This window comes from Canis lupus, chromosome 24 (assembly GCF_048164855.1).
Source record: "Canis lupus baileyi chromosome 24, mCanLup2.hap1, whole genome shotgun sequence".
Classification (NCBI taxonomy): domain Eukaryota; kingdom Metazoa; phylum Chordata; class Mammalia; order Carnivora; family Canidae; genus Canis; species Canis lupus.
In genome coordinates, this window is record NC_132861.1 from 45,209,862 (window position 1) to 45,216,265 (window position 6,404).

At 47.1% G+C, this 6,404-nt stretch overlaps 1 pseudogene; it reads left to right on the forward strand.

The window, feature by feature from the left end:
• The first annotated feature begins 3,810 nt into the window (after window positions 1-3,810).
• On the forward strand, window positions 3,811-6,124 carry LOC140616376 (stromal membrane-associated protein 1-like; annotated as a pseudogene).
• Window positions 6,125-6,404: the final 280 nt, after the last annotated feature.

Genomic DNA, 6,404 nt, shown 5'->3' on the forward strand with positions numbered 1-6,404 from the left:
AAACTAAGAGGCAGATTCTCAACCGACTGAGCTGCCCAGGCGCCCCCAAAATGAACTGATTTTTGCTATTTTTCTTCCAAGGCAGCAAGAGACAATAATAGGTTCCTCTTTGCCCCGTGAAAAGGGGTTTGGGGAAACTGAAGGCCAGAGGCGTAGGGAAGGGAGACAGGCCCCATCCCATGTAGGTGGAGGGGCAGGCCCTGTCCGCCCTCCAGCTAGCATCCTGCCTTCCGGCCCCTCATGTTCCCACGAAGTTCTCAAGTGTGTTTGTGTGGAGGCACTGTAAACAAAGACGGAATGAGCAGGCTGCGACAAGCAGACCTTTATTAGGGCAGAACCAGTTCAGTCAGGCAGCTCCCCTACCCCTGGAAAGGGCCCCAGGAGGACCCCAGCCCCCACCTGGCTCCAGACTGGCTCTTTCCCTGAGCAGAGGTCACTCTGGGGTGAAAGAAGGCGGCTGCAGCAGGAGCAAGGACTCGGATGTGTGACCTTGGACAAGTCCCTTCCTTCCTCTGACCTCAGCTTCCTAGTATGCAGGTTGGGGACACATATCTCCCTGATGGAGTTGGTGGCAGGAGAACAGGCCGAGGCTATCCTGTGGGGTTGTCCACCTGCAGCCTGTGTGGGACCCACAGGCTGGGGAGCGAAGCAGGGTTGACGGGAGGGGCGGCTGTGTCTCTTCCTGCGTCTGATTCAGAACTTAACACTGGTTATCTCGGGGGAGTAGGTTAAGGCCGGAGCAGGAGAGGTAATTCTGTTTATTTTCAGTTTAAAATGTTTTTCAACAATCGTTTGTTCCTCCTATTCTAATACACACGTCGATTTATTTTTTCGCATTAAAACCCAGTTCCTTGTTTCTCCCTGGCGTCTTGTCTCTGGCCAAGCCCTCTCTTCAGACCATCGTTAGGACCAGGCCCAGTCTGGTCAGAGCCTCCTTCCAGTTAGACTCAGGAGAACCTGGACACACAAGCGTTCACTGTCACCTCCAGCCAGTCACACACCCCAGCCGGTACCTGAGGCCCCTTTCACCACTCACAAAACGACCGCCATTTTGTCACCCCGACCAGCACACCTTCCATCTGTCCCCTCTGCCAGGCCCGGTGTGAGGAGCGAGGGGCCACACGCGTTCTGCTCTCCTCCGGACTCCTCACTGCCAGGCCCTGGGCCTTCAGCCCCACGGTGCCTCCTGCGGGTGCTGGTGGTGGGCCTGGGCCCAGCCTGGGCACCTCCGGGCCACCCCGGGGCACACAGGGGCCTCTGGCCAGGAGCCTGGGCCCCATCACATCCCCTACGTGGGCCCTCTGTGAAAGTAGGACCGTCCTCCCTGACATTGTAGGTCAGTGGGCTCTTCCGGCTTCAGGATTGTTTCCCTTCGGAGGAAGGAGTTCAGCTGGTACCCGCTCCCCCTGCAAAGCCCTGCTCTTGAATGACCTCAAAGGAGGGCACAACCCTGGCTGAAGCCCCTCTGCCCCAGCTGCTTGGTTGAGCTGCGGCCATCATTTCTGTCGTCCCTCAAGTTCGGGGGGAGGGGAGGGGGGAAGTTAAGCCATTTGCTCTGAGGATCAAATGAATGAGATCATTTTTATAGACTCCTGGGCACACGTGACATTTGTAACGACAAAACACATTCCAGAAAAAGTTTTGCAAGAAGACTACAAAGAACTTTTTGTCCTGAACCATTTGACAGTGACTTGCTGACCTGAGGCTCAGGTTTCCCTAAATCTGTCAGTGTGCATTTCCTAGGAAGGGAGACCCCTCCTACATCACCACAGCTGAGCCAGCCCCATTGGGAACTGCACCTTGAGGCATTACTCCCTGCTAATCCTCAGTCCAGAACAGTTCTGCAATCTCCACTTGACTTTTATGAACGTGACTTTTTTTTTTTTTTTTTAAGATTATAAGCCAGAGACGCCTGGGTAGCTCAGCGGTTGAGCATCTGCCTTTGGCTCAGGGTGTGATCCCGGAGTCCCAGCATCAAGTCCCACATGGGGCTTCCTGCAGGGAGCCTGCTTCTCCCTCTGCCTGTGTCTCTGCCTCTCTCTCTCTCTCTTTCTCTCTTTCTGTGTGTCTCTCATGAATAAACAAATAAAATCTTTTAAAAAATTATAAGCCAGTTATTTTGTAGTATTCTTTCAATTAAGATTTATCTAATGTTTCTTTTCTTTTTTTTAAAGATTTTATTCATTTGAGAGAGAGAGCATGTGCATGCAGGGGAAGGGGTAGACAGGGAGGGAGAGGGACAAGCAGACCCACTGAGCACAGAGCTTGCCACATGGGGCTCATCTCATGACCCTGAGATCATGACCTGAGCCAAAATCAAGAGTCAGATACTTAACCCACTGCACCACCCAGACTCGTGTTACACATTTTTGCAGGAATACCATGGAGAGGGGCGGGTGTGTTCTCTTCATTGCTTCTTCAGGGGCAGCACACAGTTTCCATTTGCCCCATTCCTGAAGATGACAACTTTATTCCCTTGATTAGGGTGGTACCTGGCAGGTTCCTCCTCTGAAAAGTTACTATTTTTCCTTCCCCCTCTCCAAGTTTTTATTTAAATGTATAGTGTAATAGTTTCAGGAGTAGAATTTAGTGATTACTATTTTTCTTTTGGGGATCACTGTGTATTTTATGAGGAGGCATTTTGAGGTTATGTGAATATCCCATTTCTTATCAAACTCTTACTAATTTTAGCATCCATTTATGATTCTCCAATGAATTAATTATTGCTATAACGATTGCCAAACAGTGGTTTTAATTCTATCATTCTTCATTGATTAGCTGACATTATACTGTAAAGAAACATTTTCTTCTCTCATGATATATTTATATCTGTGTGGACTTGAGATTTCTTATCTTATTCCATGGACAATACTCCATTATCGTTATGTATGATGTCGAAATTTGTCTGACACTTGGCCAGTGGAAACTCCTTTAAGCTGCCTCCTATATCCTCCCCACATGTCCTCAGCCTAAATATTTCTGTCATTTTCTGGCACAATAAGATATTCCAGGCTTATCATGTGTTTCCCTGGGCCAGCCTGAAATCAGCCATTTGCCGAGGAGCTCTGGTTCCTTTCAGTGGAGGATGGATTTAGAAACCAAGATCTGGGTGCCAGCTGTGCTCATTACTGCCGCAGTGTTGCTGCCCCCAGGCTGTCTCAGTGAGCAGAACCAGGGAATATGCGTATAAACATAAATATATATGTATGTGAACGTATACCTAAACACACACATTGATATTCATTTTATATCTATCTAATTTATAAATATTTAAAAATGTAAACTGACATCAGTACCTCCAGTTCCAACCTAACTACCACAGCATTTATCCCTTTCCATTCATTACTCCCTGTGAGTAAGAAAGGTGCCTTTTGCTATTTGCATATTTATTTGCATATTTATTTGTAGGGTCAACCACCCCTGAGTGTGTAACCAGTCTTCTAAGTTGCTACCACCCTGCCTTGTAGACCCCTCTTCACCCTCTCTAAGCCTTACTGTAAGTGGGCTTCTCCCCACCTTTATCTGAGAGGCATGCAGGACACCGTCCTCACTGCACCCAACCTCTCAGATGGAGGGGAACAGCTCCCTCACCACGATGAGAATTACAGCATTATTGGAGACAAATTTGGCAATAGGTTCCAAAATATAGAAATTTATCCTTTTGGCCCTGCCACTCTGCCTCTAAAAATTTATGGAAAAGAATAGTAGTCAGCGTCTGCCCACAGGCCTGGTGGCTTCCTGCCCAGCTTCTGCCTATCTCCCCTTCACCCATCGCTGCCTTGGGCTCCCCACCCCACTACCAAGATAGTGATGGGCTCCCAAAAGGAGAAGACTCAGAAGCTGAAAGAGAAGCAGCAGCTCGTCCTGTCCCAGCTCCTGAGGGAGGAGGACAGATATGGCTCAAACTGTAAGGCCAAACATCGATAGTTGGCTTCCTGGAAAATTGGTGTGTTTATTTGCATGAGATGTGCTGGAACCCATAGAAATCTTGGGGTTCATACATGCAGGGTTAAGTCAGTCAACCTAAACCAGTGGACACCAGGACAGATGCAGCGCATGCAAAATATGGAAAATACGAAAGCAAGACCACTCAGAAGCCAATCTTCCAGAGAACTTTTTTGAAGACCACAGATAGGTCAAGCAGTGGAATTTTTTATCAAAGATAAATATCAGGGGCACCTATCTGGCTCAGTGGGTGGAGTGTGTGACTCTTGATCTTGGGGTTGTGAGTTTGAGCCCCACACTGGGTGTAGAGATTACTTAAAAATAAAGTCTGAAGCGCATGTGGGTGGCTCAGTTGGTTAAGCATCTGACTCTTAGTTTCAGCTCAGATCATGATCTCAGGGTCAGGAGATGGACCCCCACAGCAGGCTCTGTGCTCAAAGTGAAGTCTGCTTGAGATTCTCTCTCTCCTTCTACCCCTCCCCTGGTTGCTCTCTCTCTCTCTCTCTCTCTCTCTCTCAAATACTTTTTTTTAAAGATTTTATTTATTTATTCATGAGAGACAGAGAGAGAGAGGCAGAGACACAGGCAGAGGGAGAAACAGGCTCCATGCAGGAAGCCTGACATGGGACTCAATCGTGGGACCCCAGGATTACACCCTGGACTGAAGGCGGCGCTAAACCACTGAGCCACCCGGGCTGCCCTCTCAAATAAGTTTTAAAAATCTTTAAAAATTAAAAAAATTAAAAAAATTTTAAAAAATCTTTAAAAATAAAATATTTTACAAAAGAGATAAATATGAAAAGAAGAAATACTATGATAAAAATTCAATAGCTATTACAAATGAAGAAAAGGGGAAAGGGAGGAAGAGAAAAAGAAATGGAACCAGAAAAGCCTGCAAAACCTCTTACAGTTGAAAAGGCTGTGGAAGGAAGACAATCAGCAGTTGGAATTTAGTTGTTTTTTTTTTTTTTTAAGATTTTATTTATTTATTCATGATAGTCACAGAGAGAGAGAGAGAGGGGCAGAGACACAGAGAGAGAAGCAGGCTCCATGCATCGGAAGCCCGATGTGGGATTCGATCCCGGGTCTCCAGGATCGCGCCCTGGGCCAAAGGCAGGCGCCAAACCGCTGCGCCACCCAGGGATCCCAGCAGTTGGAATTTAGAAAAAGTATCAGCTGTAAAAATGCTGCAGAGCCCACTGTTGATCTTTTAGGATTCAACGGCCCTACTGAGGCACCAGTGACCAATGGGAACATAACCACGGTGTCAGCCCTAAATGATATCTGGACATCTTTGAACCAGTGATTTTTTTAAAGATTTATTTATTTATTTTAGTGGTGGGGAGGGGCAGAGGGAAAGGGAGAGAATCTCAAGTAGACTCCCTGTTGAGGACAGAGTCTGACTCGAGGCTCTATCTCACAACGCTGAGATCACAATCTAGGCCAAAATCACTAGTCAGACACTTAACTGACTAAGCCACTCAGGTGCCCCTGGACCAAGGATTTCTAATCCCTTACCTGCAACTCTCTTGCCCCCAGTTCCAGGGATGTTCTCTATACCTGGAGCTGCCAATTTGTCCACAGTAATATCCGGGGATCTGCATCTGTTCACTGAGCAAGCTACAAAATCAGAAGAGGTGGCAAGAAACAAACTCTCCAAAGACTCAATCTTATCTCTGTATAGTACAGGAACCATTCAGAGGCAGAGGACTCCTGGTGTGTTTAAGGGACCCACAAATAAAAAGAAAAAAAAATAAGGGACCCACAAATAGACCATTTACCTCAGAAGCACCAAATGGATCTCAAGATTATCCATCAATGGATGTGCCTGTGGCTAAACCTGTAGCTCCTGGCCTTCTGGGGAACATAATGGGACAGAGTGGGAAGCGTGACGGTGGGCAGGCCCATGCCCAGTGGGTTTATGTATGATACCACTTCTTCCAAATGTGGCTGGCCTCAAGGAAGAATGGTGGGACAGATGGGGGTACCCCAGAGTAAGCCTGGCCTGCCTCGAGCTCAGCAGCCCCAGTGGAACCTTTCACAGATGAATCAGCCAATGGCTGGCATGAGGATCAGTAGTACAAACCCTACAGTGGATTTTGACCAGCCCCCCAGTGCAGCAGCAGGATGGTCTGGAGGCTCATGCAGTCACACTCTCAGCACACAGCTGTGGAAATGAAAAACACAATACAAGTTTCATCCAGAACTACTGCCCGACATGCCTTGTTAAACAGCCTCTAGTTCCCCTGTTCATCCACATACATATACTTTTTCCCCCCATGTTCATATTAAGAGTTATCTGATTGACCCTGTTGACCAGTACTGATTAAATTTGATATGAAAAGAAAAAAAGATTTAAAAAGGATAGTAGCTCAATTACAGAGATGAGTGTAAGAAGATACTAGTTATAGCCCTTTTGTACTAATGAAAAATTGGAGGCAAGCTCAATTTTCTTTATC